Source organism: Suncus etruscus, chromosome 4, assembly GCF_024139225.1.
Source record: "Suncus etruscus isolate mSunEtr1 chromosome 4, mSunEtr1.pri.cur, whole genome shotgun sequence".
Lineage (NCBI taxonomy): Eukaryota > Metazoa > Chordata > Mammalia > Eulipotyphla > Soricidae > Suncus > Suncus etruscus.
In genome coordinates, this window is record NC_064851.1 from 121,447,717 (window position 1) to 121,470,298 (window position 22,582).

A 22,582-nucleotide genomic window follows, 5' to 3' on the forward strand; every position below is an offset into this window, starting at 1 on the left:
CATCCCAGTATAAGTGTCAATGAGACTATTTAGCAATCCAGTTTCTTCTGCCCACTGCTTCTTTCTCTTCCTTTCACAAGACAGTAATTCAAAAAATTCTATTCAAGAAACTTCTACACACTAAGTTTTATTGCAGAACTGATATCTCAAGAAAGCCAACCTATGAAAGTCAGCACGAATATTTGCAGGTATAGTAGGCACTAAGAGGAGATTTTTGCAATGGATAAATTCTGGCTCACAACAAGAGCCCATCATCAGTCACAAGTACAAAACAGTCTTTGACATAAGGTAATAGAATGATTGTAATACATTTCTCCTAAGGTGCTGGCAGACTATGAAAAGGAAATTCTATTATGACATGGTAGAACATTTTTTGTGAAATGGATTGGGTATTATGGAAATCAAATTAAAGAAAAGCTGGTTCATTCCATTAATGCTTATTAAATGTTAACCTAAGGATGAGGGTAATTAGTCAGAATAACAGGCTAAAGTTCTAAGAAAAATATTCAAGAAAGAGATAAGTAGAGAATAAATTTAAGGTCTAAATCCTAAGAAATATCAAGTGCTAAGGAAGGACCATTCTTCCAAACTCAACAATGCCAAGGTCAGTTTCTATTTGGGAAGTAATGATACCCTAATTCATGGAAAGAAGAATGACAAAATTTCAGTTAATACAATTAAAAACATTTAACCTCCAAGTTTCTTCAAAACTTCTGAGCATGAATAAGTGATATATTCCCTCCTATTAAGAACTATATTTAAATATGATAGAATAGATGTTTCCTGAATGGCTACATACACTCCCCCAAATATCTACCTCTTCTTCCATTTTTGGCATTAAACCTGAGCATAATTACAACATGAAATGACCAGGTTGAATTAAGCAGAAAAAATTACAAAAACCTAAAACCTAATTAATTAATTTACAGAGGATGACAAGAAATACTAAAGAACTCAGTTCTAATGGTGGAACATAAAGTTATTTAAGATAATTTATTTGCTTGGAAAAAAATCCTGGGATTCACAATTGAATATTCTTGAAAGCCCACTTGAAGAGGCTACAAACATGCTTTAAAAAAAAGTAGTGACCTACCTTAAATGAAAGAAAAATGGACATATCAGTAGAACTAGAAGACTCAATACAACTGCACTTGAACACTAGGTTGCTCTAAACCAGAAAAGTTACCAGTGACTACACTAGCAAAGGGCCCTGACTTTGTGTAGGTTACAGAGAACACAAGAGCACACTGCTGTGGCCAGAATCAAAGTATAGACTATGTTTTTAATATTACCGACTTAGATTTGATACCCAGCACTCTATAGAGTCTCCCAGACTACTGAGAGGCAGAGAATGGATTAAGACCTGAGCACCACTAGGTGTGACCCAAAAATAAACAAACAAAAACCCATAAAAATAACAAAAATTGAATTATCTAAATGATGAGATAGTAGAGGGATCATTACAAAAGATTGATCCAGGTTCAATACACCATAAACAGTTCCCTCTCAACCAGCATGAGTTAGTTATCCTAGAACTAAGCACTGCTTGGTATGGTCCAAAAACAAATAAAAAGAAATAATAATCTTTTTTTTTTTTTTTTTTTGGGCCACACCCGGTGACGCTCAGGGGTTACTCCTGGCAATGTGCTCAGAAGTCGCTCCTGGCTTGGGGGACCATATGGGACGCTGGGGGATCGAACTGCGGTCCGTCCTAGGCTAGCGCAGGCAAGGCAGGCACCTTACCTCCAGCACCACCGCCCGGCCCCAATAATAATCTTTTAAGGACAAAAACTTATGGCAGAGGAGAGTATGACAAACTGGATTTACTAACAGGAACAGTTATACAAAATCTCTTCCTTCTGTTTCCCCTGAGGTAAGGAGCATAGGAGAGCATTCAATAAGCCAGATGGAGACAATTATCACAGAGCACGTCAGAGCTATAGCTATATGTAGAACCCAAGATCTCATAACTCAGTTATTAGATCATCTGCAGAATATGGCAACCAAAAAAAAACCCCAAAAGTTGGGCAGTCAACCACAGGTAGTGTTCAAAGCAAACAATAAAATGTATTATGAAAACTGGAAGACAGAATGGTCACCTCCGAAACCATGGAGATAAAAATGTTATCTCTCCCCCCAGATATTCTGAACTGGATTTAATCCATCTTTAAGAAATAGAGACTATCTATATGAAAAGAAATGAAGTTTCCAGTGTCCTTGTAAAGCAGCCATGAAAAAAGAAATAATTGGTACAAATGATTGCTCAGTTCCTTCACAGAGACCTATGACAATTTTCATTAATAACACTCCTTGGGCATTCTGAGTACTATTGCAAACACCCTCAGAGTTGATACTGATATTGGAAAATCAGTGTTTTCTCATGGGCCTCCTGCTAGAGTGTGACCATCATAGTGAGCATAATAAATTGAGTCCTGGCCCAGGTTTATCTCAGTTGGGCCAGTAAGCCTGGGTGACTCACCTAATGGTCAGTTTCCAGGTCTCCAAGTATATACAGAGGAATGACCTATGTAGCTGTCACAACTGCAGGCTTACTTCTTAGCTTTCAAGATCAATCACAGAGAAGGAGGCCCTCAAATGTCATCCAGATTCCCCACCTAATCGACTACACTCCCTCTCCTGCCAGGGAAGATAGAAAACGATTTATTTGGATAGTTCTCTTTCTAGATAGTATGTGAAAAGTTGGAACAGAATATTACTCATATCACAACTGTGTTTTTGAAAATGACATATATTGACAAAATAATCATTTTTCCTAAATCCCGAGAAATGATGCTGTTAAGTGACTAAATTGCAGCTAGTAACAAGCCTCTCAAAAGACAGACACAGGAATATTTCATTTCTGGCAGAGACAAAGAGGAAAGAAGGCTCCTTAAAACTGGGAAAAGGAAAACTTCTAAAATTTTAACACATTCTTAAAGGTTGATTGTACACTAATGCCACTTTAATAATCCAAAAAAGGTGGGGTGGGAGGTCAGAGAGACAGTGCAGGGTGAAGACAGTTGCTTTATAAACAAGCCCTTCCCAGTCCAATCCTGAACAGCACACTGCCAGGAGTGATCTTTGGGCACAGTTAAATATAAGTCCTAAGCACTGCCCAGATGTGGCCCCAAATAAAAGCAAACCCAAAGAATCCAAAAGAGCAAAGCAAAAATGGCCCTCAGACCATCACCCCCAGGAACTCACTGGGAAATCTGTGCTTCTCAACCCACCTACCCCCCTCATGCTTCAGAATCAGCATTAAGTGAAATTGATCGAAAAAGAAATAGAGCTTCAACCAGAAGATATTAAAGTTTAGACTATAAGTGATGCCTGCACACTTGGGATTTGGGGATGCCAACTGACCAACAAGGAAGATTAGGACTCATTATCCTGACAAGGTAATTGAGCCCAGGCATCAGAGGAGCTGAGGCTGCCGGTACACACCAGGAAATGGAAAACAGACATTTGGCAGTGGGGAATTCCCTTGGGCATCCTGGGATTGTGTTTTGACGATATTTTATTGTAAACACAGCAGCCATGAACAGAGAATGGTAAGCAGAAACTTCAAAGATGTGGGTGCAGATGACCCCACTAATAAGTTATCTACACAGCCAGGAGAATCTAATACTGCAATCTACAGAAAGTGACAGTGGGGAGTTAAATTTTTTTAAAGTACTTACACCTTAATTCCAATTGAGTTGCAGGTGTTATATATGGAGGATAAGTAGTGAACCAATTCACTTTATATGTATTATTCATCCTTGAAGTAACAAATAATCTTTTTAAATTTTTGTTTTTGTTTTGGGGTCACACCTGGTGATGCTCAGGAGTTACTCCTGTCTCTGCACTCAGAAATTGCTCCTGGCAGGCATGGGGGACCATATGGGATGCCAGGATTCAAATTATCGACCATCCTGGATTGACTACATGCAAGGCAAATGCCCTACCACTGTACTATCAAGCTTCAAAATAATCTTTCAATCATACAATTTGAAGGGTTTCAGAGTCACATCTGAGCTCCACTCATGGATTACTCTTGGCTTAGTGCTCAGGAGAATAAATACCGTACTGAAGATTAAACCTTTGTTAGCTGCATGCAAGTGACTTACCCTCTCTGCTATCTGTCTGGCCCTGTATTAACTGCATTTTTTAATAAAACATGCCCTTGGGATTAAGAGTTAATATAGGAGTTAAGACTCTTGTCTTGCATCCTTGCAACCCTAGTTCAAATCCCTGGTACCACATATTATACACAGAGAACTACCAGGGTTCTGAACCAGACATAGTACTATCAGCACTGCTAGGTGTAGCTCCAAAGCAGAAAAAAGAAAAGGAAAACAGGAAAATGATTTTTAAAAAAAAAAGTGCTCTAGATAAGTTCATTGGGATTTTTTTGGAGGATGGCACACCTGGAGGTGCTCAGGGTTTACTCCTGGCTCTGCACTCAGGAATCACTATTCTTGGTGAGCTTGAGACACCAACCTTGAGACACCAACCATACAGCATGTAGTGATCATTCTACCTAGTGTACTGTGTCTTTCTATTTTCCCCCAAATATTTAGTCATTATAACCAAAAGAACATTATATACCTTAAATGGACCTTTACATTCATGTGCCTTCAATGAAGAAAAAGATTAAATCCATCCTTCTCCTATGGCATTCACTTATTTGTAAAGTAAAAGAAGATGAAGATGGAATAAGGATATAATACTTTCTGAAAATATTTTAATGTTCAAAATAATTCACTTGCTTTAGATGTTTGTATTTAGTTTATATTTTGTGGTCTTGGACTCTCACGTGATGATTTCCCAAATCAGTCAATGTACATAATTGAATTTCTTTTCCCCTGCATTTAGAAATCAAAGGTTTCTTTAAAAAGAACCATTTTAAAATTGTCAATTCTAAAATAAAGCATCTGTGACAACACAGAAAACAAATATAAAGTTACAATTATTAATAGAAAAAGAAATGATATACTTCATTCAAAAAATAGTATCCAGTGGTGTCGTGAAAAAGTTCAATGTTTACATTTTATAAAGTAATCAGACATTCAGAATCCATGGTAGTTTAGATGTTTTGTTAATGAATCCCCTTAGACTTCCACAGGCAAAAAACTCAGTGTGGGAACTTTTAATTCCTGTAAGGTTATACACAAGACATCACACAGAGTAAAACTCTAGCTAGAAATAACAACATCTCATAAACTTTATAAGAATGTGACCTAGCGATAATAAAACATACAAAACAAGATTCTTCAAAAGCCTGTTAAATGTTTTCAAAATTTTAACATGAAAAAGTCCTTCTAAGTCCAGTGATTTGCAATCCTGAACTTTCCATCTATTGTTTATCTTCATGCCATCAAGTCTGCCACACATCCATAAAAGGAAGAGAAAAGCATACCCCCTAGAAATTTCAATTAGGTCATCTCTAAAATAATAACTGAACACCACCACTTTATGACACTCACTGCTACCATAATTTGCATCTATGTGAGAATAATGGGAACATTTTTTATATATTTTCCTCATAATTTGGTTAGTGGTTTTATTGTATATGGAGTCTACTTCAATGAATGCAATCTATATGCAACATTTTATTTTAAAAATAGGGCATTTGCTTTGCCTGGAACAGATTCATGTTGGATCCCTAGCACCTCATGTGTTCACCAGGGCCCACCAGGAGTAATTCCTGAGTGTAGAGTTAGCAAGTAACCACTGAGTACTACTGGGTTTGGCCCAAAGTCCCCCAGTCTCCACAAATGTGGGAACATACAAATACTTATGATATAAGGTACTCCAACTCAAAAAATGTAAGTCATAGTGCAAAAACTTAATGAATTAAGGTTCATAAACTGTTTATAAAATGTATTACCACTAACACATGATCATAAAGGTAAAAGTTATTAATACACAATCAAACATAAAAAGCAAAATAAAAATGCATGCAACCTAGATACAATAAGATAAATTAGTTCAATTAGCACAAACCCTGTGAATGCCTGGGCACAATTTAAAGTTTTACACTGGCCTCATATTAGACTAGAAAATAATTAAATAAAAGACAAAATTTCCAGGTTCAAAGATGCTCCCATGGTCATAAGGAATCACTTATAAAACAAGATGAATAAAAATATTTGGGGGCCAGAGTGATAGCACAGCAGGTAAGGTATTTGCCTTGCACACAGCCAACCTGGGTTCAATTCCTGACATCCATATGGTCCCTTGAACCTGCCAGGAATGATTTCTGAACATAGAATCAGGAGTAACCCCTGAGTGATGCCTGTGTGGCCCAAAAAACAAACAAGCAAAATAAATAAATAAATAAATAAAAATTTTAAAAAGAAAATAATGCTTGAAATGCCCAGAGGTATAAACTTAAGAAGGAACCCAATCTTAAAATGTTTTAGGTTTTGCAAAGCAGAGAGCATTTCAATGTCAAATCTAATTTCTCCAAGCATAAAACACTCCCAAGTTATCCAATGCTTACTACATACAAATTGGTATTTATTTTTTTTTTAAGCACACAACTCATTTATCTTGTAAAGGAAAAAATTTACTTCCTAAACAATTTATTTTCTTTTTCTTTACTGTCCAACCCTCAATAAGCATTGATGTTCTGTTGAGGTCACTCTAGATTTCACATAAAATATTTTGTCACATAATGTTAGTCTTTTTCTATTTGTGTTATTTCTCATTGCACAGTGTCTTCTATGTCTATACATGTTCAACAAACAGCGGGATTTTCTTTTTATCTGCTATAGAAACATTTATGCCACATTTATTTTTTCCTTTATTTAAAAATCTTGATTACATATATGATTGTGATCAGGTTTCAGTCATGTAAAGAACAGCCTTTTCACCAATGCAACATTCCCGCCACCAATGTCTCAAATCTCCCCCATTCCACCCCACCCCCACCTGTACTCTAGACAGGCTTTCCAGTTCCCTCATTCATTCACATGATTATGGTAGTTCTCTGTGTAGTTATTGCTATAACTGCACTCACCACTCTTTGTGGTGAGCTTCATGAAGTGAGCTGGAAGTTCCAGCCCTAACATCTGGAAATTGAGCTCCCATTCGACCCAGCTATTCCACTCCTAGGGATATACCCTAAGAACACAAGAATACAATACAAAAACCCCTTCCTCACACCTATATTTATTGCAGCACTATTTATAATAGCCAGACTCTGGAAACAACCAAGATGCCCTTCAACAGATGAATGGCTAAAGAAACTGTGGTACATATACACAATGGAATATTATGCAGTTGCCAGGAGAGATGAAGTCATGAAATTTTCCTATACATGGATGTACATGGAATCTTTCATGCTGAGTGAAATAAGTCAGAAGGAGAGAGATGCAGAATAGTCTCACTTATCTATGGGTCTTAAGAAAAATAAAAGTCATTTTTGCAACAATCCTCAGAGACAAATTGGTATTTCTTTTCACCACCCAGACAGCAATGAGCATTGCCATCCCAAATGACAGTCAACATTTCTTTGAGTTAAGATATCATAATTTCCTTTGTTGCCCATCCTTTCTATTGCTCCTATCCTTGAAATAAGAAGCTCTAACTTTAATTATAACAAATGAATGACACTGACCCTTTTTATATCAATGGTTACAAAAAAAACTCATGTAGCATAAAGAAACAAACAAAAACAGAAGAATTAAGACAAATAGTAACTTTCATTTTGTGAAATCAATTAGTGCTTATCGGTATGGAAGGGGAGAAGAGGAAGATAATTCCTAATACAGGGCAATATTATAGGAGGAAAGGCAGAGCTGAATTTCTAGTGACTAATGTAAGTTAGTATATTTTGAAGATAAGGAGAAGTAGAACAGATTAGAAGTCACACATTAGCAGTGATGAATGTTTGGTGGTTATGGGGCTGCAGAGACTTCGTATACAAAAAATAGCATAAACATTACTGTAAAAAAGTAATATATAAACTTATGTAGAGCCAAACATAAAATACTGCAACCCAGAGACAATAAACTGCTGTGATTTAGAGAAAAATCTACAATAATGAAGACAATAATAATATTATAATAATAACAAGTACATACATATGTTAATTTTCAATGATGCACAGAACTGAAAATATGTTAAAATGCAATGTCAAGACCACAACAAAAAGAAAAACCAGTGTTGGCAAGGATGTAGGGAAAAGAGACCCTTATTCACTGCTGATGAGAATATCAGCTGACCCAGTTTTTCTGTAGACTATATGAGTAATCCTCAATATGACCCAACAATTCTACTTCTAATAATATAGTTCCAAGAGGACAAAAGCACAATGCAGAAAAGACATCTACACTCTATATTTATCGCAGCTCTATGTGCAATAGTAGAAAGGGGAAAGGACCCAATACCCATGAACAGATAGCTGGACAAAGAAATAATGGTGCACATACATGAGAGATACAACATGAATGGATCTGGAGAGTTTCATGTTGGGTAAGATCAGTTATACAGAGAGTAGCAGACTCAATAATTCTTCACATGTGGGGTATAAAGAAACTTTACAGGGGAACATCAAGTGCCCAAGAAAACTGGTTTTCAGCAGGAATCTTGCCACTTGTCAGCAGGGAGGGTGGAGAGTTAAGGGAACACTAGGTCAATTGGGGAGAGGAAGAGTACCTGCTAAAGAAACCAGAGGGGGCTAAGAAAAGAACTGGGGATATTAGTGGAGAGTAGAGAACATTGAGAAAGGGATTGTTATTTGAAATATGTGCACCTGAAAACCAATCTGTAACTTTGTAATTCACAGTGATTCAATAAAAACAAACTGAAACAACCCCTTGCCCTTGTGAAAAATAATTAAAATTAAATGCAATGTGATTCTAATAAAAATTACATAAGAATAAGAAGTTTTATCAAGACACAAGGTCTACACAACCTTGTGATTGACTCAGCACACACTATACAGGCTTTTCTGAACCAAGTCATGATGTAAACAAAGAGCCATTTTCTCTCTAAATGTGTGTTAACTGACCCCTTTTCAAGTATCCTATCAAAGTTCTATAGCAGCTCAGAAACCAGCCAAAGTACTTAACTTCAGAAAAAATGATAAAATCAATCATGATGCACTCCTATAGCAATCTAACTAGGGGTCTCAAACTCAATTTACTTGGGGGCCGCAGGAGGCAAAGTCGGGGTGATCCTTGAGTGCAAAGTCAGTAGTAAGCCTTGAACATTGGGGGTGTGACCCAAACAACTAAACAAAACTAAACAAAACAAAATAAAAAAAGATTCCTCTAGGGCTGGGCCACAAAAAACAGAGGGCTGTTTGCGGCCCTTGGGCCGCGAGTTTGAGACCCCTGTGAGTGATTAAATGACAATTAGGAAGATTCTAAAGCAAAATATATGCTGTGTGTGGTGTAATGCTGAATATTGAAGTATACCTACTTAAATGATTGAAAAAATGCAAGCATTAAAAATGTATATATATATATATATATATATAAGCTTAATGAAAATATTCTATGGGACTGGAAATATAGTACAGAGATATTACAGCATGCTGCTGACCCAGTATCACAAAGTTCTCCAAGCACCACTGAATGTCATCTGAATGTCTCAGAACATGGCCAACGAGGTCTAAGTAAACCTAGAACTGCAGGGCCTGACAAGTACCTAGAAATACTACATTGAACCACTTGCCCAATTATCTGGGAAATGCCAAGAGAGTCCCCAGGTTCCCTCAGCCTTGGTTGGGCACACACCAAAGAAAACTTCTTATTTGTTGTAGTTGAACATTATGAATGCTTTCTTTATTTGATTCTATTGATGTCCAAATATTGTCAATAATTTAGAGAGCTCAATAAACATCTATTGTTTTTCTGGAAGGAAAAAATGACTAGTTAGTAGAAAGCATTTTGATTTTTGTTGTTCTTATAACTACTGGCACATAGAGCCAGAGCAATAGCACAGCAGGTGGGGCATTTGCATTGCATGCAGCCAAACCACATTTAATCTCTGGCATCCCATAAAGTCCCCCACATCTGCCAGGAGTAATTTCTGAGAGTGGAGCCAAAAGTAATCCCTGAACACTGCCATGTGTGGCCCCAAAATAACAACAAACACCAAAAACTACTGGCACATGCCTTTAGGCTATCAAAATGTATCTAAAATGGATTTTTATTTTTACCAGGAGTCAATAATTCCATGTTCAAGTAAATAGCAATGTATTTAATCCAGCTACTTGGGCAAATATTTTGGTGTTCAGATGGACAGCTACAGAGTAGGGATTGAGCCTGAGACTGAAAACTTGTTCCCCAAAAAGTCACGAAAATAATGTATATTTACAATTCACTTTCTTTGTTGGTACTCCAATGAAAAGAACTGATTAATTAGCAGCTCAGAACCGAAAAAGCCCACCTAAAAGCAAAAATTCTCTGGTCTAGAGGCAGCCAAGCCCTTAAGTATACAATAGGATGACTGTTAAGGCAATAGTTCTGCAAAAGCACACAAGGCAATCTGCACAATCTGGTACAACTGGTTTAAAAATCCATTTTTCTGAAAGAGAAAATAGCCTGTACAAATAAAATTAAAATTCTTGCATTGCAAACAGAATTCCAGGACCAAAGATGTGCAAAGTGCATGTGCATAGCTTTTTCTCTAAAGTTTCTAACTGAGTGAAGGGATGCAGAAAATGTTATGCATGCAGTTATTTCTCCTAACAACTCTGTGAAGCTGATCCACCCCTTTTACAGATAAGATAACTGAAGTTCATGAGGTAAACACACACTTATGCAAGTGGATTTGGGTAAGGATGAATTTCAAGCCTAAGCATTTTATCATTATCTTTTCTATTCACTGATGAAGAAACCTTAAAGAAACCAGACTAATTATAACCAGTGAATGTATAGAGCCAACAAAAACTTAATCCATTGCTTCAAAATTATTTTCCTTTTCAAAGCTATCTTAGTACATTAGCTTTGCCAAAGGCCCTATGCCTCTATCCTATATTAAATTTAAATCAACAAATTCTGTTGACTCTGCCCCGACACACCCTTGGTAACTTTTCTGTCTTCTAATGTGTCTCTTGACAAGCTCTCATCATCTCCTAGCAAAACAAATTAGGTGCTTTTATATTGGCCTTTGGCATGCCACTCTAGCAAATTAATGTTTCTGCAATACTTTCAATATTGTTCTTCAATTTATAACCTTAATGACATGGCTCCATCTCCCCTAGTGCTCATTTCTATGAGTATGTGCCTTCTACATATGATTAATTAGAAATTAAGAAAGACACTGAGATTTGGTCTTTCCTTCTAATGCTCTGGAATGCTTTCTCTGAAGACATGGCACATAGATTCCCATCTTTAATCCCCACCTGCAAAGTCTGGCTGGGGTCTCTGCTCCAGCCTTGTCAGCCTTCTCATCATCCCATAACCAGATGCTTGGTTCTATCTCTTCATCTTCCATCAAACTGATAGCCTCTGCCCCTTGTCCACTCCTCCTTGTGTTTTCTAAGTTCAAATTCATGGCCATATTTCACTCTAAGTATTTTCAGGACTCTTAGTATTCAAGAAAAGGAAATATTTCATATCAAATTTTAGATGGTAGTATGAAAAAATATAATGCACATGCCTATCTTCATGGAAGTAGATTGCTGACATTCTTTCTCAGTGACTCATAGTAGGCACTGTGAAGTCTGATTTTAGGAAACTGCAAGAATATATGCATATATGTATATATATTTTATATACATGTAGACATTAAGGTCCCCGATTCTGTCAGATCCCTGATTCTCCACCTGTGGGTAAGCTTACCTCCAAAATCTTTGCTCAAATTTCCCTTGGTGTTCAACTCATATGATATAGGTTTGCTATACGCACATTAGTTAAAGCTGGTAAGGAAACTTATAAGAAATACTGTTAAGAATTAGTAAGACTCTGGTAGAAATTCCAAGAAATAATAAACCAAATTTGTAAAGAATTTTGTGACACAAATCTGTGATGTTTGTCATAATTATTTTTTTAATATCCAATGTTCTACTCTTTAGGATTAAAATAGCTCCAACTCTGACTTTAGAGTAAATGTGAATCAATAGAATCTCTTAAAAAGGGATTGTAACATATTTCTGTAAAGTCACTCTAATTTCATCAAAAGTGATCCAAACATTTCTACAGACATACCAATTATTTTTGAGTACATCTACACCTCTACATGATACTTCTATCCTTAGGCTTTTATTATTTTGATTAAACATAGAAACAAAGTCATGGGTGAAGTAAAAAAATGAAAGCTTAGAAATCTGAATGACATGAGCATAAACAAAGAGGTACCATCAATCACAGTTTTCACATACTATATAAATAATAAAAAATATAAATGCACCACATTTTATAAGTGATCAGGATGAATTGATTTTATTTCGATTTGATGAAACTTTTGGATAGTGCCTTTAATATCCATGCAACAACCCTTTGAGGTAGTAATGACAACATATGAGGTGACTAAAGATGAGAGATTTGGAAAAATCACAAGTCACAACTAATCAGTATCAACATTAGATGTGTTGCCTTACTCTGTGTGAAATTAAAGTCAGTTGCTGGGTGCACCATGTTTAAACACACTCATCGACATAGACACACATGCTTAAATGCACAGAGAGATCCTTAATGCTTTGTGACCTAAATATCACAATGTTACTCTCATAATATTTTAACCACAAATATCATCATAACTAAGTTACAATGTGTAATCAACATTAAAGCTAGCAATTTGGCATTGTGCATGTATTATTGCACAACCAATTAATTACTCATCCTCTTTTTCTCAAATTTTAAACAACTAATGAAGAAATAAAAACTTTATGAAATGTAGCCAATAAATCACCAAACAGGTTAAAACCCTGGCATTCTGATTATATTGAACTAAATATTGAACTAAAATGACTTGTCTCAGAATCTTTCTTTTATATAACACCTAATTCATTTTAATGTATATGCTGATATGCCTCCCACTGGTTTGGAAAATTTGAATGGAATGCTGCCATATTTACCTTAAAGTCTTGAGATTTTGCAACAGTCATTTCATATATAGGCCTTTTCCAGTAGGTGTTAATAACACAACTCTAGAAAAGATATAGCTCAACACATGATATTTTGACAATCAGTTTTATGTTTAATAAAATTCTGGTGGCGTGGTATCTCCTGCCTCCACTGCACCCAACCACATATTTTCACTTCATTTGTTTTCATGGTTAAACCAGGCACAGCTACTGAGAATCTCTCAGCCTTAAAAACCATGATAGTAACTCACCCCTCCAGACCTGGTATGGAGAGATTCTCTCTATATGGAGCCTTCATTCTTGCTCTTCCCAGTTATAATAAATCACAGACAATTAAAATCTGACAGGTCTTCCAATAATCTGAAATCTCAAACTTCTTCCTTTTTCTATCAAATACAATATACTGAGGTTGGCTGTCACTTGCTATTTCCAAAATCTAGTCTTACAAAGTTTATAACCATGATCTTTACTTATATATTATGTTAACATTTCTCATAAATATTTTATGTCGACCTATAATTATTCACTAGTATTTTATATATATTTTAATATATTGGAAAGAAATCCAATTGCTCCTTCTAACTAACTGCCTTTACCTTTTTAACTATGCTCAAATGTATAAGTAATCTGGGCATATTAAACTAATTATCTAATTCAGAGATATTCTTTGTGTGTATATATATCACAGCAGGCAGCTCTCAGGGATTACTCCTAGATCTGCATTCAAAAAATCAATCCTGACAGGCTTGAGAGGCTATCTGGTATGCTGGGGATTGAACCTGGGTCAGCTGCATACAAAGAAAGTGCCCTACCTATCTGTTGTGCTGTTACTTTAGCCCCTCAAATATATTCTTAAAACCTGTTGTTTTTCTATCCCATTATTAAAGCAATGAAATTGCACAATAATCTTACACAATCTGATTAATGAATATTAATAAAAATCCTTATACTACCTAAGTACTTAAAGATCCAAAATATCAGATAGTAAAAATAAATTATAATTTGAAAAATAAGTATCAGACCTTTAGGAAATGCCTAGGCCTGGAAGATTCTATTCCTGAAATTAGGATATTTCCATATAAAGAAATAAACACAAAACATTTTCTTCTTATCAATAACATCACAGAAAGACAACTGACTAGAGAAAACCTGTTATGTCTTCCTGAAATCATAGCAACAAAATAAAGCTAGAATTTATTTACACAAAAATTGACCTGATATCCAACAATAAAACTACCAAGGTAAAAGACAAAAGGCCAATGCTGAGACAAATTTATGATTAAAAAAAAATTAAAAACTTCCCTAATATAGGCAAACAAGAAATTTCTAAGGTGCAGAATGTTAACCTCCTAAGTTGTGGTGGTGGTGAGAAGTTTTGCCAAGCATATGACACCCACTCATGAAATACTATACTTACAATACTGGAATGGGGAGTAGGGAAAGGGAGCAATTAAAAAATAAAAGCCAAAGTCACCAGCAGGCATCATCTTGGTGACCTCTCCAAACCTTACTGTCAGACACCATATTATAATGTACTCCATTATCCCTAGGAGAACTTACATATCCCTAGCAAAGAGCTGATCTTGTTAAGGAATGAAAGATAAGTGACTTAGTAGAAAATTTTTTTTAAATGGAAGCAATAACATTAATGGGAAACATAACAAAATGAGAGGAAAATAAAATTTCCTTTAAAAATTAGAAGTAAAAAGTGAAAAGTTATAACAAAATACACATAAAGCTAATAATACAAAGATAATATAAAGATATCTACCTCTACTTCTATTATTCAACATAATATTAGGAGTACTGGTCACAAGTATTAGGCATGAAAATGAAGCAACTTAGAATGGAAGAAACTAAACAATCACTATTCTCAGAAGACATAAAATATACAATAAAAATTATAAGGATGTCATTAAGATATATTAGTCAGACAGTAAACTAAACATAAAAACCTATTGCATTTCTCTATGCAGTGAAGTAGAAGAAAAAGGCACTTCTTAAAGTCCCATTTACAACAGCATGAAAAAGAGTTAAAGTACCTAGGAATAAAGTTCACAAAGGAGATGAAAGACTTACAGACTGAAAAATGTTAAGTCGCTGTCAAAGAAAATAAGGAAGATACAAAATGTTGAAAAGAAGTCAAACTCGTGGACTGGAAAATTTAACATAGCTAAAATCCTAACTAAGTTATTATACATCTTCAACACAGTCCTTATCAAAAATCCCACTGACATTCTTCAAGGAAACAGAAAAGACATTACTGCAATTCTTATGAAGCCACAAAGTTTACAAGTAGCCAAAATAATCCTGAGATGAAAGAGAATGTTTTCTTGCACCATTATGTTCCTTGACTTCAATACTACGATTGAATGATTATCAAAACAAAATACTACTGGTTACTAAATAAATGCAGGCTAATGGAATTGAATTGAGAGCCTGGAATTAAAATGTCCTACATATAGTCAGTCAATTAACAACAAAAAACCAAGAGCAATATACATCTGTGAGAATGCATTTGGGGGGGGGGCACACCTGGTGATGCTCTGGGGTTACTCCTGGCTATGTGCTCAGAAATCGCTCCTGGCTTCAGGGACCATATGGGATGCCGGGGGATCAAACCACGGTTTGTCTTAGGCTAGGTTGGGCAAGGCAGATACCTTACCACTCTATGTCACCGCTCTGGCCCTGAAAATTCATTTTTATTAAGAAGGTCAAAATAAAACTAGTGCCAGGGAGTGTGGAGCAAAGATAATCCTCAACAAAATTTTATTTATGCAACAATAAGAACAATTGAAATCTTAAATGCAGGCTATTTTTGCTCCATAAAATAAATTAGAAGAAAGTTAAATACTAAATAGTAAGACTAATGTCTATGTGTAGGATAACAAAGCAAACTGAAGAAATAGGAAAATAGCCAAAGGAAAATAAAACCCTGGAACTCTGTAGAACTGAGCTTATCTGACTAATGAGTAGGAAGGTTGCTGAGAGTTGAAGCAGGAAGGGATATAATGAACTATAGTAGAGGGATACTAGAATATTAGCGGTGGGTGGCAACATATACTTACAAGCAGAGTAAAATATTGAATATACATAGTATTATATAGTATCATATAGTAATAAACATTATAAATAGATGTCATCTAAGAAACAATATCAAAGGATGCATTCCACAGTAGGACCTCAAAACTAAAGTCATTGCTGCCATTCCAACATCTCGTGGTTACTGTACCTAGTAGGTGCTCATGAGCACTGTGTTCTAGAGTCAAACTAAAGGATTGGGATTATTATAAAGTAAACAGAAAGTTTGAATAAAAATAAGTAAAAGTTGGGCTGGAGTGATAGCCCAAAGGTAGGACATTGGCCTTGCACACAACCAATTCAGGACAGACGGGGATGGTAGTTGGAATCCCGGCATCCCATATGGTTCCCCATGTCAGGGGCAATTTCTGAGTGCATAGCTAATTAAGAGTAACCACCAAGCGTCACCGGAGGTGGCCCATAAACAACAAAAAAAGTAAAAGTAAACAACTATAACAACTCTTATAAAGATAAGATGAATGTATCTTCTTTTCAGGTAAATATATTGAGTGTTGGCATTCGATAATGAAGATCACTTCAAATAAGAGAAAAATAAAGGAACTACATGCATCTCGTCATTCCAAGAGATCTGCTACAGGATCCCTTCTCTATTATAGGAACTCACAACAATTCTCCAATGAGATTTATTTCAATGAAACAATATTAGTATTCATAATTTATGTCAGAAACTTACTTCATACTTCATTTTCAGTTTCCTATATAAAAAGGCAAAAAGGGGGATTGACTAGAAATTAGGCAAAAAGGGGGATTGACTAGAAATTGATCAGAAATTAGGCTTAAAGAGAAAAATAGGAACAGTCGTTGTCCTTGATTAAACTAAAGGGAATTACTTTCTTCCTTTGTAAGAAACACAGCAAAGAGCAAATGGATGACCTATCTCCAAGGTGGCTCTTAAAAAAAAAAAAAGACAAACAAATACCATTGCAGTTAACATCACTGCAAATGGAAAGCAACAAACCAGCTGGGTGCTGCAGCACGAAATGATATAAAAATAGATGCACCCTGGAGAGAAGACAGGCTGGGAGAGGCAGGTAGAGGTTCGCTCCTGGTGCTGAGCATTGGCAGAGTCAACCAGACTCCAGATGGAGAAGGGAAGCTGTGGGGAGTCCAAGAATGTGGAAGCACAGGCTGTCCATCTGGCAGTAGCTGGCGGTTCCTGAAAACTGCAGGTTGGGTGAGAACCTGAGCAAAGACAGAGGACAAATACTCGCCAATCATTAAGTTTGCTTTCTCGGCCTTGTCCTCTATTTAATTACTCAAAACCACTCTTGGAGTGGGACTCTAGAAATCGTGATGTCAAATCTACTGCAAGCAGCATTGTCTTGAAAAGACAATAACTGCTTGTGATGTCTTCTTTTGACCTTCATTTGAACTTCATCTCTTTAGACATGTAGTAGGCTGGAATGATTTGAAAAAAAAAATTGTCTATCAGCAACAAAATGAACATAAATAAAGTTGGAAATTGACAAAAATGTCAACAATTAAAAACATGCATTATCTCAAGTTTTTGTTTTCTTATTTTTACAAAGGCCAAGCCAGCTGGTGCTGGCATTGGGCATGGCATATGTGGTGCCAAGGAATTGAACTGAAGACCTCACACATACCGAGCAGGGGTTCTACTATTTGAACCATCTTTCTTAACCTTTACTTTTTAAACTCATCCTTGATTTTTAGTTGGAGATATTTTGTCTAACATAACAGGAAAGACAAAAATATTTTTACTTTAGCTACTGGATCTGCCTTCTAAAAACATCTATTTTTAACTTCATATTTACATTCATTATTAGGAGTTAACATGGATATTTTGGCAAAGTCAACTTCATTATACTTTTATTTGGCTCTGAATATGTTAGAATTCTGAAAACAGGAATTATATGTGTCCTTAAAACCAAGAAAATGTCTTAGGACTGCGATTCTTTTTTCACTGCATTCACAAATTCTTCAGTCCACCCACTCTCACTATTATCTGTAAGAGTTCTGTGAGATACAAACACAATTTTCAGGTATAAAGGAATCCCAGCTCACGAATAGATGAGTTATATTAAAACTAAGACTTTTAATTTGTACATAATCTCTTCACCTATGATCATTCAAATTATTAAAAATATTCAAGGGAGTGAATTTATGTTAAAAATTTCAATGGAGAAAACTCAATCCTGAGTTTTCTTTAAAATAAGAATTGAATACCATTATCCAAATATCTTAATGTTTTCCCAAAATAGTATAATTTTTCAATTGTCCCTGATTGTAAAATTTTATAAATTTCATATTCCAACAATATTTATGGCAGAACTATGAAATATAGAAATTTAATGTTATCCTTTGGGTATTCTTAATATTTAAAAGAGTATAGTCATACATTTTCTTTGACTTGATCAAAATTATACTCTATTATAATAAATTGATAAGCAAAGTATCCTCGATTCTGAATTACTGCAGAAACATTTTACTAAAACTATATTTTTAATTGCAAAAGTCATTCTTTTACTTCTACAAAAACCATTCAGTTATATCTCTGAATATATAAAAATAAAAAATAATTAAAAATTCTAAAATAACAAAGATGCTGATTATAGTTACTAAAATTGTATACCTCTAAGCACAATGCTACACAAAATATAATAAAGAAAGAGGCTAGCAATACACTAGTACTGAAATCTTTTTAGTACTGAAATCTTAAAGATAAAATCTCATCTCTAAAAGGTATAAAATATATCCATAATTTAAACTCACAACTAACATAAAGTGGTATATATTTATTACCAAAAGAAACCTCACTCCATTAGAGAATATGGTGAATGAACAAAAAGCTCATAAAAGGATTCAGTGCTAAAAAAGGAACTGTGCATGCCAACAGAATTGGCAAACCCTTCAGTCAGACACAACCACAGCAGACTTCTCTATATCCACTGCATGGCTAAGGTAAGGTTGATAATGTAGTCCTTCCTTTTATGACAGGGCATGTCATCCTCCTGACACCATTTCTCTTCTTCAGAGACCACCTAGATCTTCTTGAATGTAGACATTTAAGCCCAACATTAACTGTCCACCAAATGGAACCAAGACAGACCATATGTCAGTGATCCCACTGCTGCCAACAGGCTAAGTCTGGGATTCACCTGGTACCATTAACTTTTGTTTGGACACTGTCTCAAGCCTTCCCAGGCTGGAGTTGCCCAATTATTTTGCTAACATAAATGTCCTGCACTAAATTTCAGCCCCACACCCACATCTGAAGTTTTCTCTTGTAAATAAATTTAACCACAATTTTATTTCTCTCAGAGCTAACATCTATTCAGACTATCACTTCTTGGGTAAGTTCTAATAGTTTCACTAAATCAATCCAAGTTTATCTCTATTGTGAAATTTACATGTTGGGTTTCTTTCTTTGAGAGTTTTTTTTTTTTGCAGTTTTCTATTTTAGTAATTCTAGGATCAGTTATATCAATTATATCCCTTTTATCATGCCTCTTCATGATTAGCATTTTCTCTAAAGTTAATTTCTACTTATTGATCTAGGAACTGTTTGTTGATTATTTCTCCCCTCAAAAAATAACTTTTGTTTTTGCTTCTTATTAATTCTCTTTTCCATTCTTCTTCATCCTGATCTTTATAATTTGCTTCATTGTTCTTATTTTATACTTTTTCTTCTTGTTGTAGATTCTAAAGGAGGGAATGAAGTTATTAATTTTAGAATTTTTTATTTTCTAATTTAAGCATTTAATGTTAAAGATTTCCTCCAGTCACTATAACAGCATACCTATTTTGATGCTGGCACACTTATATTCTTTCTCTTTAAAATATTCCCTAATTTTCTTTGATGCATTAAAATGACATGTAAATCTTATCAGAGTTTCCATTATTTTCAAGAATTTGAAGATATCTCTATTATTCTATTATTAATTTCTATGTTAATTCTATCAAAGAAAATAGTTTGAGTACTTTCACTTTATTACAAGTGTTCATTTTTAGATTCATAATGATGTCTATCTTGACTAAGCCAAGATCACTAGAAAATAAAGGGCATCTTCTGTTGTGAGTAAAATTATATATATAGATAGATATATATTCAGATATATATGTATATATATCTTACATACACATATCTTTCTCAGTCTATTAATTTTTAAAAAAAGAATAGTAGCCTCCAAATGTAATTATGCATTTATTTTCATTATTTAAATATTTTCTATACAAATATGAAGTTTTACTAAAAAACTATATAAATTATTAGTTAAGGTGAATGTCCTTTCACCATTATATATTGTTCTTTGTCCCTGACAACTTCCTTTGTTCTGAAGACTTTTTTGTCTGTTATTATTTTGGGATTTTGTTCTTTTTTTTAGCCACACTTGGTAGTTTTCAGTGTTCACAGAGCACTCTTGAAGGCACTCAAGGAGCCATATATGAAGACAAAGATCAAACCCAAGTCAGCTGTGAGCAAGGCAAGAGTCTTAACTTAGACTCGTAGAGTCTATACTATCTCTACTAGAGATATAGAGTATCTCTCCAATCTACATTATTTTGTTTTTTATTTGAGTTTAGGTTATACTTTTTCTTTTAACCTTTATTTTTGACCTACTGATAATACTGTGTTACAAGTGAATCATCTGATTGACACAGTAGATAAAGGACCCTTATCAGAATCTGGTGATTCTGGTTATAGATCCTTTGACTGCTATTTGATTATTAATTTCATTGGATTGATGTCTGCCATGTGAGTGCTGCTTTTTTTTTATTTGTGTTTTACATTCTTTGCCTTTATTTTCAATTACTGCAGTAGTAGCTTCAAACAATACTGATTATTATATCAAGTTTCCACAGACATAAATCTAGGCATTGTGTAGCTCAAGTAGTTCCTCTGCTTAGAGTTTCACTATCTTAAGGGTCTGTAATCAGAACTGAAACGTTTTAAGCTATAAAAGCAAACTAGTGGAATGTATAAAATGGTGGCAAATCCTTGGCCCTGGGTTACAGAGCTGAGAATGCCAAGTAAGGTGTGAGAGAGTTGGAGATGATGGCATAGACTAGAGGTAACAGAAGACCTTGACAGAGATCAAGGGTCTAAGACACATTGGTGGAGGTGAAGAGATGAAGTAACTTATAGATGCATCAGAACATAAGCCACCACTATTGCAAGCATGCCATCCAAGCCATCAGAATTAAAAAAAAAAAAAGTTAAAGCAGTTTATTTATTTACTAATTGATTAGTTTTTGGGTCACACCCAACAATGCTCAGGGGTTACTCCTGGCTCTATGCTCAAAAATCGCTCCTGACATGCTCAGGGTTTGTCCCGGGTCAGCCATATGCAAGGCAAATTCCTTACAGCTATGCTATCTCTCCAGCCCCAGAATTAAAAATTTTTCAAGTTTGTTGGAACTATAGCCATAGTACAAGGGGTTGGGCACTTGCCTTTGAAGCAGCCAACTTGGATTTGATCCCTAGCACCACATATCATCCCTGAGTACTTCCAGAAGTGATTCCTGAACAGAGTCAGGAGAAATCTCTGAGCTCTGCCAGCTGCAACCCCAAACCAAAACAAGTAAATGAATTTGTTAAGAAAATGAGAGGATGCAGGTGGGAAGGGACGTTGGGACAGTAGTGAAGAAACATGACATTGGTGGGGTTTGGGTATGGAGTTTGGATAGTGCCTGAAAGTTCTGGCAACCGTATTGTCAATCACTGTACTTAAATACAGTCAACCACTGTACATAAGTTAAAAAAAAAAGACAATGCACAAAAATATTCAAAGGAAACTTTAAAAGATGAGAGGAAAATTTTCTAGAAAAAGAATCAGCTTCTTGCTGTTATGAGGCTGGTGAAAACAAAATAAAACTAAACAAAACAAAAGTCACTTCCTGTCGACTATTGAATTAAGATCACCAATTCCTTTCTAGGTACTAGTCCCTAAACTACCTTCTTTCCTCTTTTCTTTGTCTCTGATAACAACACATAAAGAAAGCTTTCAAATGCTGAATCTTTCCAGCTTGCCTTTTACTTTCTTCTATTTAACAGAAAGAAACCAGAGAAACCAGGAGAATCTTCTAATTTTAAGATTACCTGATTATATCTCAATTACATCTTCTAATCTCTTCATAACAGTAGTTGAATGTCCTTGATGAAATAACCACAAGAGGAGAATCTTGAGGGAACATCTTTCGAATTATGTCACCACAATCTGCCCCTCAGGCCGCAAAGGGTCAAGTCCTTCTTACATGCAATATCCATCTAAGCCCCTCCCAAGAGTCCCAAGAGTTTCATCATATTACAACATCCACTCAGAGCATAAAAATCTTGTCTAAATCTCATCTGCTCCAAAGTCCAAAATCTCTCATCTAAATTAAGTGTGGATGAGTAATCCATTAAATAGAACTCCTGGGAACAATTTCAATCTGTGGACCTGTGAAATTAAAGACACATGTTATCTGCCCTCAGTACACAGCTGGGAGACA

The 22,582-nt window shown here is 35.3% G+C and overlaps 1 protein-coding gene across 1 annotated transcript in view; it reads right to left on the reverse strand.

Moving 5' to 3' along the window:
- Positions 1-22,582, reverse strand: part of TLL1 (tolloid like 1) — a 244,932-nt gene that overhangs the window by 138,829 nt on the left and 83,521 nt on the right. The window lies entirely within an intron of this gene.